General features: G+C 35.1%; 1 pseudogene; it reads right to left on the minus strand.

The window, feature by feature from the left end:
* LOC131027787 (probable nucleoredoxin 1-1) overlaps positions 1 to 13,628 on the minus strand; it is a 166,272-nt pseudogene extending 152,644 nt beyond the window's left edge.
* Between the last annotated feature and the right edge of the window lie 472 nt (positions 13,629 to 14,100).

Consider the following 14,100-nt stretch of genomic DNA (forward strand, 5'->3'; position numbering starts at 1 on the left):
ACCTCCCGGATTCAACGGTGATGTCCAAATCACTGTACGACGCCCCCAAAAAATGAAGATCCCCAAATCCGAAAATAGAAGCCTCCAAAAAGTCTCCAAAAAAACTAATCAATGAAGCCCCAATAGCTCTGATACCATGTAGGATTTTGCCAAGATCAAGGGCACAATGAAAAGCATAAAAAGAGAGACAATAGAATGATAAGAACAAACTGTATTCTCATCAATATGCAAAATGATCAACTGGATTAACCAATACAATGAATATAGGCCTGCTTATATAGGCAAGGCCATATGGATGTATGAGCACACAAATATGACATGTGGCTCAATGAGAAATAAGGGTAGGTAAGAAATACTAGGGGTAGGTAGGATAAATAATATAATATTCCACAAGAGGTGGATGACCCACCGAATGTGGAGTGTAACAACAAAATAAGACCACAAAAGGTGGGATTTCTCCTACAAGCTCTATCCCTATGTGCACACTTCCTTAAGTGTCTCAAATCCAAACTACAAAGAGATGCATTATCCTAAGTTAACTTAAGTAAAGTGTAATAATATCCATAATGAATATTTATTTACACCAACAGCTTTCCTTTATTCTTTGGGGTGCTTCTAGCCCTATTGTCTTATGGGCCTAGTTTTGTGGTTGGTTCCTAGGTTAGGGTTTTGTACTTCTCTAGCTCATTCATGGATCTCCTATTGATGTGGTGTTTCATTTGAGTATATCTTTTGATGTGACCTGGAACTCGAGGTTCTAGGTCTCCTTGTATTTCTTATCTTTTGATGTGACCTGGAACTCGAGGTTCTAGGTCTCCTTGTATTTCTTATCTTTTGATGTGACCTGGAACTCGAGGTTCTAGGTCTCCTTGTATTTCTTATCTATCTTTTTTGGAGTTTCTTCTTGGGGGCTTTCCTTGCCTCTCCCTTTAGTCCAACCTTTGTCTCTCCTATTGAGGTAAATTTTGCTTGGTTGGTCTTGGTTTTGTATATCTCTTGGCTTCTTTGGTTCTCTTCTGCTCTTTCTTTAGAGATGAAGTTGTCTCCTATAGAGGTGGAGATGGAGGATGCAGATGTTTTTTGGAGGTGCTACTCAATTATGTACTACAAGGTTGGTTTTTCAAATCAGTTTCGACTACTCCTATGGAGATGGAGCTATTGGATTTTTTTGGTATCTTCCAAGTATTTTATGCTTTAAAGTGTCGACCCATTCTCCAAGTTGTTTAGGGGTTGTTGTTTCCCTATCTTTTGGTTGTGAGGGAGTTGTTGTTGTTGTTTTCTCTTGCCTCTTTCTCCTATCAATGTGGAGATTTTGTTGGGTAAGGAGCGCTCCATGATGGCTCTTCTCAAAGTTAATTTTATGGGATCCTTGTCAAAACCCATTTTTTATGGTTGGGGGAGATAGGTAAATCCCATAGTGAGTTGTCTTCTTTGGAGTCTTTGGCCTTCCTTTCTTTTAGCTAGTTCTTTAAGGATTAGAATTTTATTTTAGGTTGTGGTTGGGCTCCTGGTTGGTGATGATCACAACTTTGTGCAACTATCTTTATTTGGATTCCAAATCTGTGTAAAATCCAAGGGTTGTAGGTCCCTTCAAAATATATTGTAAGGGGCTTCAGTTCCCCTCAAAACCTATTTAGTCCTTAATAAAAAACATGATAAATTGTCACAAAATCCATCATGAAAACATACTTGAAGATGCCTTGCTTTATCTTAATTCTCCTTAAACTTAGATTTTCTCTTAAAGAATAATAATTGCTCTTGAAATGAAACTTTTAGAGTATATAATGAATTAGAGATGATGTCTTGGATAGGGTTCTCAATGCATTTTAAATTTATGGCTTAACTTAAAATAGTCATGTATCCCAACTTCAAGGATAGATATGGAAATGTCAAGGCCAATAGATTATCCTTGCTAAATTTCAGCCAAAAAACATCGAACATTGTAGCTAAGCTACATCACCCTGATAAAATAGGCCTGAATATTAAGGAAAGTTAGATAATAGGGCCTTGATATTGGATTTTTAATTTATATAAGGATTGTCAATATTTAAGTGGAGGAAAAAGTGATTTGATCTTTAAAATAAGATAAAATTGTTGGCAAGAGACACTGTATAGATCATTTAGTGTTGTCATTGATGGAAACCCAAGTCAGATATTTCATCTATAGTGTGTGATTTGATCCTATTGGAAGTCAAAATGAAGATCTGGTTAAGTCTAGTGAGTTAAAACAAGACATCCGACAAAATGCAGTATTTTGGTTGGCATTTCATTTTTCGTTGAATATTTTGTGTTGTGGAGCTAGAGGAAGATAGTTAGATGTTTGGAGTACCTTATTCTAGAAGCTTAGCCTCCGGTGATGATTGTTGTGTGAGTTAGAAGATTCAGTGTACAGGTTTTTGTGTTGAGCAGGGTGGTATGACTATTTTGAATAGATGATCTTTGTGCATAATTGATGAAGTAATTTTGGTTATTGTTTTTGTGATTGAGGATATTTAGCAGACATGTAGGAAGCATGTGGACAATTCTTTTTGGTCCGCATATGCATTGGATTTTGGATTGAGACAACTATGTATGCACGTTTCATTATATGTTATGTGTTCTTGAAGCCGACATGTAGAAGACCTAATTTCATGTTGTGGATATATAAAACAGATGAATATGATCATTTTGAATCTCGATGTGTGTGTGGAAAGTGTTTGTGATCGATTGTACACAGTTTCATGTGCACAAGTGAAGGATTTATGCTCTGGAATATTGCAGATCAGTGGAATAGAGTAGCAAAATGGAGCAGTGTGAGATCAAATGTTTTGTGCTTAATTGGAACTATACTTTGGCATTTGTAGATGTTGTTTTTCAGTTTAGACATTCCAATTATCTTTTGTAAAAGACATTGTAAGACAGTGAGTCTTCCTAGGGTTGTATCCCTTCTTTGTTTTGAGCAGTGAGCTCTAGGAAATGTGTTTGAATGCATGTACATTCCATTATAAACATTATATTTGAATATACTCATTTTATGGGTCTCATTCCCATCGTGGTTTTTCTCTTGATCGGGTTTTCCACGTATAAATTTTTGGTGTTATGGTGTTGTTGCTTTCTTTCTATTTTTGCATCTTTCTTTTGTTCATTTGCATTAAGTGGTTGAAAGAACAAGTTAATAAAGTTAAAAATTGCAAAATATTGATTCACCACCCCCCCCCTCTCAGTGTTCCTTTATTCCAGCAAGAACCACAATAGACTTAAAATAAAATAGAAAAAAAGGGCACACTTAAAATAAGATCTCAAATAGAAATGTGTTGATGTTTTAAAATAGGATAAGCCTCATATTCTTGAATTGAGGATTAACTCAAGGCAAGAAATGGTTCCAAAATACTTAAAGGAATGGAAAAACTAAAATGAGTGCTAAGAGATTGTGAAATTGGACTCACTAATTAAAGGAGTACACACTACGACACTAAACTCTAAAATTCCTCTTTTTCTTGAATCCAAAATTTATATTTGAACTGACATAACTATCAAACATTTTTAACCAACAACACTAATATAATTTATTCTTTTCATTCATACTATTTGCAATATTCTAATTTAACAACTCTTCACTCTAGAAAAATTCTTTAAGAATTGGAATTAATTATACATAATAATGTTCTATCCTACACTTTAGTTTCTAGAAACCCACTAGATTCTCAACCATATGTTACTAGCACACAACTTCGTACATTGATGCTAGTACCTACTATGCACATGATCACTACTACACCCACAACCACATTATTTTCTCCTTTTGGTGGATCTTCTTCTAATTTCTTAAGAGGAACCATTGACACCTCTTAGCCTCTAGGTTCTACTATATTCACATATAAAAGATTGCATACCTCTACTTCTCATACATATACTATTGATCCCATCCTTAACTAACTCATGTATGATAATAGTTACTTATAGATGTAGGGGCACTTAGCAATTTGTGTTGAGTTTGTTTCTAGGATTTTGGAATAATGTTTTTAGTTTTTTTTGTAATAAGGCCAAGAGGCCATTGAGTGTGTTCTCAAATGAATGTAAGGGCCCTAAGAGTCTTTGTTTGGCCAATATTGGTATGTGAGCTCTTAAGGGTGCCAGGTAGAGCACTCAATAGGATAAGTTGTTTTGGGGTTAATGTAGGTTGGTTGATATTGTTTTGAGGTTGTTAAGGTCATAGGAGTCAATTGAAAATGACTAAGTTTGGGTTTGAGTAAAGTTGCTCACCTATGGAACAAATTGCAAAAGTTGCAAACGTTGCTCATAGAAACTTTGCAACATTTTCATACACAAATGGCTAGTTGGTTGTCACAATTGGTTGTGAGCATGTGTAACTACTCCAAGGCTAGTATAAGGCTTGGAAAGACCAATGATAATCATTTTTTGAAGATTTGAAGAAAAAAAAAAGTTTTGGTTTCCCATTTGGTGTGTTTTTTTTAGTTACCGCCTGTTCTTTGCAAGTTTGTACAACCTATATGGATTGATAATCCCAAAATAGGATCGTGGATTGTTAGACTGGTGTATTAGCTTCATTTTTGGGGGGGTTTGGAGTCTTGAAGTGTTGCAGTTTGTGAATAATCTTCATTTTGTTGCAGGCGGGTTCAAAGGTCCTAAAAACCAGGGTTTTGAGAGCAAAATGGCTCCAACCTAACATTCCATGGTGGATATCCTCTTTGAAACCTTGTGGAATGTTAGGTTGAATTGTATACTATGTTTTATTTTTGGTTTTGAGTCAAGGGAAGCTAAATCAAATATTTGCCACCATACCCTAGGCTTGGCACGTTGAGTTGGCAAGCATTTGGTATATGGATAAAAGGCCCTAATTGGGTGATTCCGGTGGCTGGAGGTGAAGTATGATTGGAATGGAATTCCATATGGAAGAACAGACTCAAAACTATCATAAATTCACTCAGGCAAATGGACCGGTGAAGGAGTTTTGACCAATCCCTACTTTCTAGGCCTAGGAAGGGGCAATTAGGCCTAATTTGCCTGGTAAAGGTTAGATATGTTAATGACAAAACCCACCTCCAATTTTGCAATATTATATGTAAACCCCAAAATAGTGTTTGGAATGTAAGAGATTCCATAGGATTGTTAAGGAATTTTAACCGGTAAATGAATAATACCTCGCTGACAGGGCTACTAGAATTAGGTCTCCTATTAGGCCTAAAAGTGCAGTTTGTTTGTAAAACCCCAAACCGATAAATGATAAATCTCTTGAACAAGGAGTGGGTTTGGGAATCCTTCCAAAATCATCCATCCTTATGTGTGTAGTGTTGGGAATGAAGATTCTATGGTAGCTAGAGGGGTTGAACTCTCAGGTTGAGTGTGAAAGAGAGTGGGAAAACATGGTCTCCTAATCAAGAAAATGGAACTCACAAAACAACAAGTTCTTATCCTAGCCTAAGGATCTTGGGAAGGTCATAGAGGGAAATACTTGTAGACCCTTTGAGGGTGTGAGGGGTATAATCGTTGGATGGTTCTTGTGTATCTTGGAGGAGATACCTAGACAAGGTAGCACAAATAGGTGAGAGGCAACTCACTCTACATCACTTACAAAGCCAAATATTTAATACTTTAATTAGCACTTCTTTGTTTTTCTCACTCACTATTATAGACACAATATCTATATACACCTATGCTTGGTACACCACTACCTATATACATCAAGGTGCCTAGGTTCAAGAAGGATAATGGTAAGGGATGCCCTCAAATACATGTTTTTGATTTTACTACTTTATGTAGTGTTTGCATACTTTAGGATGCTTTTCTATTAAATATATTCCCATGATTATTGAAATAAATCATTTTCATCTAGATTTTATCACTTTCTTATCATTCTATTAGAACATTTGAACTAGTATTAAATTTGTTCCTTTAGTATTTTCATCTAAACTTTGGAGGATAGGTGTGCGATAGCTTACATTTCTTGACCTTGTTTATTGCAAGAAAGGACCTACCCAAAAAGTAACTAAATTTATTTTTAGATATAAATCACTATTCTTGCATATCTCATATGTGCTCCTTGATTTTGATATACAAAGAGTAATTGAATCAAAAACTTGTAAAGAGAAATACATAATACAATATAACTAATGATATACATCTATTTTTCTCACACTTGCATGGCCTTATGATGTTAGAATTAGTGAAGTCTTGGATTTCATTAATATAGTGCATAAATATTTCAATATAATGTCTACGAGTATGATGGTATTGAGAAAAGGCTTTAGAATTAAAGACAGAGAGTAATTTTTTTGAGGTAACTACAACCACAAGGCAAAGAATAGTTGTGGGAAGTTAAACTTTCTAGGGGGACCCTAGCCATAGTACAAGAGGCATTACCCTAGTGATATGTAACTCTTGGAGGTGGGCCACCTACAATGCAACTTTATTCACTTGAACTTGAATTTGAAGCATAACATTATTACAAATAGAGGCTTCCATAAAAACCAAAATATAAGTATCAGTAGAGTTGTGAGCAAAAATAATAGCATTCCTATTTTTCATAAGAAATAAAGAATCTCCACACTAAAAGAATGTCAAATCTAAGCATACTTGAAGGGAATGTGAGGCCATTCCCCAAAAAGAACCATGTGCCAAGAAAAATGTTAAGTTTGAAAGGGGTGAAAGAAGTCATGAATCCAACTTCATAAATTTTGAGAACAATGAAAAAACTAGAAGAGATTTTTAAAAATTTTGGTTGGCCTTAATACAAACAAAAAGTGTCTACAATCCCAATATACCTAAGGAAAGATCCTACAAGAAATCCTTGGAAAAGAATACACTAATAAATGGGTAAGTTTAGGCTCAATGATATCCAACCACATGTTGTGAAAATATCACTAAAAATTAGACTGAGGTGACTACAAATGCCACCATAAGCTTAAAGTAGGTACCATGGTAAGGTGCAAAGAGAGAAAATGGTAATCTAGGAATGGCTTATAATTGTAAAAGCTAGTGTAGGATGCCAGCACTAATCCTTCCTCCAAGGTCTCATACAATGAATTCCAAGTTTGTATAGCATATTCAAAGACACATCCGACACAACTGTGTTGAATGACTCTTCATCTGATCATAAAAGATAGAATTCAACTTTCAAATATTCCCAAGAATGAAGATTCACAAAATCTCTTGAGAACAAATCATGGGACATACAAACCCCCTTTTTATGAAATCGCAAGGCACAAATACAAGGCACGTGAGCTAGGGGATGTCCTTGAATCTGAATGAGAAGAGATCCCCAGAGCTTATGCTACTTGAAATATAACTTTTCTCGAAAGAAGAAGTTGGACCACCAGAACCAAGGCTTAATGGCTTCCCAAGCATGTTAGATACTTTTGAAAATAAAAGTTCCCTCGATATGAAAAACATCTTTCATAAAAAATAATGGTTTGAAAGATAATACCCTTCCAACTAGGCCTATAGGACAAAAAACTAGAAGAAATGCAATGTTTAAGAAGAATATTCTAGGCCTCATTAGTAGAAATAACACACACAATCCATTTGGCACAAAGAGTTAAAGCCTGGTCTTTGGGTCAAAAGGAGCCCAAGACCACCATAATCATGTGGAAAGCAACAAAACTCCCAAGCAAAATGGTGAAAACCCTTGTGGTCTTTAAAAGAGGCCCACAAAAGTCACAAGGGAATTTTTACAAATTTATATCTGAGGCGTTAGAGGGGGCCCAACAAGAAGAATAATACACATTGGTGGCCACAAGAATTTTAGAGAAAACCTAAAATATTCCAACTAGTGAAAGTGGTTTAGTAATCCAAGAACAGAATCTCTTTTGAATTTTGGCAAGGACTGCATTCCAAAGGTCCACAGGGGAGGCCTAAAAGGAAAAAGAATGCCTATAAAATAAAATATTTCCCCATGTCCAATAAACTTCCACCCATACCCCAAAATCCAAGAAAGAACGAGAAGGAAGGATTGATGATAGCACTGAGTTTTATGCTATAGAACTAGAAGCCAAGTAGAAAGTGTCAAGGCATTAAAGAACCTCTTTGATATTTTTCTCCTCTTCAATGAGCATGATAATCAACTATAAAGTGCCTATTTACCAACTGGTTAGATGACTTGGGTAGCGCAATTCCTCTAACTCACCTAGAAGAGATAAAGCTTTTCAACAAATACCCAAATTCTTCAACAATAATAATATACAGATATAGAGAAAGGGGACACCCTTAACTGACAAAATGGTGAATCCCAAAAATTAGCAAACTAGTGATCATTGATGGTGATGTACACAGAGGCATCCAAAAAGAGCATTTGCATAGATTGAATAAAGCATAGTTTGAGGACTTTCCAGACTCACCATAGACTCACCAAGACTCCCAATTTTGTTGGAAGGTTGAGTTCACTGGCCACAAACTTGGGAGCTGAGTCCAAGAGATTATGGGACAAAGACTCCTGAGTCTGTGCTAAGGACTCTCACAAGTCTAGCGTTAGGAATCTCGAGTCCTAATGAAGGACTCTTGCCACTTGGTGAGAACACCCAGTTAAGGCTAAAACATTTTTCTTCAACTTTTCCTCACCTTTGACATTTGTTATTGCTAAAAAAAGGAAGATGTAGTCTTTAGTTTGCTATTTTTAATGTTTGGACATATCATTATATGTAATTTTATAAACATTTATAAACTTATGTTGTTGTAATACATTTTAAAGTTTGAAACTATGAGTATGAATGATGAAATTTCAAATATTGAGTGTTTGGAGATCATATGACATGTGTAGTGTTTCAATTATGGCTCTTATGTTCTATAAATACATTAATTTCTTTTTTATTTTTTTGTAAAAGTATAGTTTTCTTTTTTGTCGATTCCTTTTCATGTCCTTTCCCTAGTTTTTTTTTAGTCCAAGTCCATGATGTCCAATTTTTCGATTGTCGAGTCCATAGTGAGTCTAAGTTTTCCAGCTATGGAAAAAAGCATAGGCCAAACCCAAGAGTACCCAACATAGCCAAAATGAAGGCCATTCAATATGATCATAGGCCTTGATAAATTCAATATTTAGAAATAGGGCTTGTTGCTTAGAGTGTCAGGCCCATTTCATGCCTTCCCAAATGGAAATGATATTATCTAAAATTAACCTATATTTAATAAAACTAGTTTATTTAGGATGAACAATTTGAGGAACAAGATGATAGCTTTTTAGAACCAAGGCCTTTGCTATAATATTATAGGAGACATTAAGCAACATGATTGACCACCAATTACAAATAACATCTGAATCACCAGGATTAGGTATAAATTTAATATTACCTCTACTAATAAAATTACCTAACAAATAGTTAGGAAAAGTTCAAGATATTTAACTTATGAAGGGAAAAACCCACAAAAGCTAAATGGCTTTATATAACTCACATGAGAAACCATCATAAATAGGAGATTTTCCATCTTCCACAGCATTGACAGCCTCTTTCAAGTCCTTAATGGAGAACAATTGTTTGTAGAAGGTATGTTTAACCTCATAAAGCTGATGTGGAACTACCCAAAGGCAATCCTAAAGAGCTTTTTCTTGCTTAGCAGAAGCATCACGAGTAGTGAATACTTTATCATAATCGCATACACATGCCTAGATAATTTATTTTAGCCCATAGAACACAGTCTAGCCTTAATTTTTTTACACCTGATGAGCAGTGACAAGAATGAAGAGCCAAAAAAATTCCTTAAAAACTTGGTCACCCACTTTTTTGACTTTGAATTGAGCCCCTCTGGAAACATAACCATCAACAATTTTCTTTGATGCTGAAGCATAGCCACCCAAAATTTAAAACTTATAGATAAAGGGTTGGCAGTAAGTGCTTCCATGGCACAACAAAGATATGTGGTGGTAGCCTCATAAGACCATCAGTGGAAAATAGAAAGTTGGCGGTCACAAATATGAACAAAGTGTGGCATGCATCAGATAGCATGGTTCCACTAGGAAATCCACCCAAACTGCTAAGTAGGATGACACTCAAGGTTCTAAACCCTTTGTATGTAGGCCAACATGGGCTTGTGCCTCAACAAATAAATGTTTAAAAAAATATATTTTGGGAGGCCATTCTTGGCCCACTTGTCAATTAATGCTAAACTTAATGGGAAAGTGGTCTGACAAGGTAACCTTGGGAAGAAGCATTACTGAAAGATCTTGATAAGAGGAAAAAGTCAAAAATATTATGCCATACTCATGGCATGATCAAACTATTTAAGGAATCTATCATTTCCCACCTAGAAGTTGCCTCCCATTCACCAGTTGTCCAGTGAAAAGAAAAGAACCCTTCTTTATTAGACACCAATTTAACCATATTGAAATTTCTGAACAAAACATATGGCAGGAGGCATTGAATCTAGAATCCAGTGCTAGATGAAAGATCTTTCAACATCATTGGGAACGTAAGTATTAATAATCCCAAAACAATATTTTTTTATTAAAACGAGGATCCAAACAAACCATTAAGTAGGATTTGATCCATGATCAATCACATAATATTGCCATAGTGGCACCAAAAGCACAACAACCCCTCCATGACTAGCCTCATTATTGAAGGTAGAAAACAGGCCAACTAGCCAAATAACCTGCCATGTTGCAAAAAGCATGAAAAAATAAATCTTGATTTTCTAAAGACAACACGTCAATACTAGGATAATTTTGTTGAGTATCCCTCATAGAATAATTCTTAGTGAGGTGACTGAGACCTCGTACATTCCATGAGAGGAAATACATGTTTTAAAGTCTTTCATACAATCTTCATCCTCAAGAGAGGAGAATTTGTTCTAAAAACCAGGCAACCAAGTCCTTCATTTTTCTAAAACAATCTCACATTCCTCTATGTGCCCAAAAGGGTTGCAAGAGAGGCATAGACTATGTGGTTGATCAATAAGCACCAAAGCTAGCTAAGGAGTTAACACAATAGAGGCATGAATATAAATATTAATGATGGTATAATAAACACTACCTTTCACTTTGAAAGGGTGTGAAACTTGTGGTGCTACCTACAAATTAGTAGGCTCTTGGAGTTTTTAACACATTGCTAGATGAGGTAGACTTCCCCTGGTGAGTTATTGTCATCCATTTGTCTTTAGGTTTAGAAAACTTGTGATCACATGAAGGGTCTACAACCCTTGGAGGGGTTTTGGCCCTTGGAACAACTAGTGAACAACCATTAATCGTGTGCTTAGAAGTTTAGCAATGGAAGCACATGTGGGGTGATGAAGACCTCATATATGAATGCCAATCGTGTCTTTGAAGTCATGAGGAAAATTCATTTTGACACATACCTATTTGTGGGGTTGGGCATGATAAAATTGGTCTAGCTCGAAACAAATGGTCTTCCCAAGGGAAGAAGCAATAGCAAAACTAAAATGCCAACATGGCAATAAAAGACTAGGAAACTCTATTCAAATAGGAACATGTAGTTCCTTTTCATTTGAGATAGAAAATTCTCAAAACCAAGGTTAAAACACAAGCAAAGATGACTTGACATACCATGGGCCATTCTGGAAAAATGGCCTAAACAAGCTTAACCTCGACAAAATGAAAACAATGAATCCTTTGGTAAGGTTTTGGACACTGTCAAGATGGATCCCATGAGGGGCCCATGCCTTGGCGACCCAATCTCAAAGTATGCTTTGAGGGGGGACCCTCCCAACAAAATAACCGATAAGCATATGTCGCTTCAAGCATTAACATGCAAATTCAAATTTTGGAAAGGGTAAAACCGCAGGGTTATCAAAAGGCATACGTCATTGAAAAATTTTAGCATAAATTTTTGGGGTCACTTGTTCAATAGAGTCATTAATACTAGATGCAAAAATGTCAACACCAACATCAACTACTAGTATGAAACTAGTTGGGGCTATTATAAAACTAAAGCTCCTATGGTAAATACTATGTAAATTTGAAAGGACGACAATGACAAATAATATACATAGAAAAAAGCCAAAAAACCTTAGCAGAGCAAAAACCATCCCTCCTCTCTTTTAGATTTCTCTTCATTTTTCTATTTTGATCTTTGATTGTCTATTGAGTGATGTTTCATGTTATTAATGATTGGCATCATATCCTAGCTTGGTTCTCACTTCTTACAACACCTAACAATATTGTATCTACTCTTGTGAGTTGTTCCTTGTTTGATTACAAGATCCATGATCATTTAGCATGATATATTCCTCAAAGTTAAGATTTAGTGTATCTCCTCTAGAATCATAATGAACAACTTAGAGCAACTATAGGATTATGTATCTCAGTCACTTGAGATCAACATGATCTCAAAGTCCTCACCTCTACTGTTCAAATTATTATAAAATTTGATAAGCTTTAGAGTGAACCCTATAGAAAGAGCAAACCAATGAGTTTATGAAGAGATAAACAATCTTTCCTATTGTATTTTATAGAGAAACTAGCACCATAATCTCTAACAATACTTACACCAAAAGTGTTAATAGTTGTGCACTTCTAGCCCAAAAGGATAAGGGCAGGAATGCATTTGACATCAAAGACCTAACATAATTTCTCACTAGGTTGTGTATCTAACAGTAGTAAGGCTAGCCATTACGTATTCTTTTGATGCTCTTCAAATAATTGCTCATTTCTCATCTTCATCTTTAGACAAAAAGATGATTTCAAAGTCTCAATTATCCTCCAACTTTATATATGATTCCAAAAGAACAAGGGTAAATATCCTACATAAAAGACAAGAATGAACAAACAAAAATACCAACCCACCATTTTTCCTTCAAACTTTTTTATTTTAACCTAAATAATTTCAAACAATGAATTTTTTATAATGATAAATCGTAATTAGTTCAATATAAATAATAAATATTTTAGAAAACTATGTACTTCATTGTTAACATTGACCTTTAGAAGCACACTTCTTCATCCATCATTAACATAGAAATAATATTGTAAACTTACTAAAAAATTCTGCCCAATAACAAATTTAATCTAAAAGCACAAAATATTCTATAACCAATAGTAAATTTCAATCTAAAACATAGTAGTTAATAAATCAAAAACAAATTTAATCTTATAAAACACACTGCAGAATACCCAATAGCAATTTTCAGAAATGAACATGCCTTTGTACACAGAATACCAAATACCAAATCTAATCTAAAAGAACAGAATAGTATCTACGCCATAATCCTTTAATCTTGAAAGAAAATAGTTTCAATAACAAATTTGACCCAAATAGACACAATTGTGTCCATCCGCATATACACAGGAGAAAGTTAACATAATCCAAATTCAAGAAAAAAAAACCCATAGAAAAATAAGTATTAGGAAGCTTTGAATCAGAAGAACAGGATAATAGAAAATATAAACACCCAAATGGCAAAACTCACACCTGTTCTCCATTGTTTCTGATCAAGAAGATATCTCTTTCCTCAGTGGAGAGCAGAGAGCTCAGGCTTTGTTGGGTTTCAGGCTCGGCCATTGTATACAACTTAATGCTTCCTGCTTCTAACAAAACAATTTCATAGGCTTCAAAACTTATCAATATGTTATGAACAACCTTATCCTCCCTTCTATAATGCAGTAGCCGAAGGGAGAAGAGAGATAAAAAGAGTTTATTAATTTATTGAAGGCCAAGTTCCCATCGCCTTTCTTTGTCATCTTTCTATTGTTTTCTTGATTTTCTTTAAACTTTTGTTTGTACTGTTTGGCTTTATTCTCAATGGCATCAGATGATCACGTGAATTTTATCATTATTTCCTTTGAACTTTCATAATTTTGTTTTTGTTTTTTTCACGGAGACCGTCATTACCAATGCAATTGAATGACATCGTGATTTTCCTTTCCTCGCTTGTGATTTACCTAACGTGAGTTTGAACGAGTCTTTCTTTACTTTTGAATGAGGTATTTGATCCATTAATTTCTTTACATAAATTAATTAGCACGCAATGAACTAGAAACTTCGAGCCCAAACAGGCACGCACTTTAAGAAGGGCATTTCCCACCCAAACAGCAAACTGCAAACTGCATTTCCCTGCTGTGAATCCCAAATAGAATGGCCATCTCCATCTCTTTACACATCATTTCAGTCTTTCTCCTTCTCTTCTTTTTTTCTTCTTTTTCCCATCCATTATCCTCTA

Source organism: Cryptomeria japonica, chromosome 4 (genome assembly GCF_030272615.1).
Source record: "Cryptomeria japonica chromosome 4, Sugi_1.0, whole genome shotgun sequence".
Taxonomy (NCBI): Eukaryota; Viridiplantae; Streptophyta; class Pinopsida; order Cupressales; family Cupressaceae; genus Cryptomeria; species Cryptomeria japonica.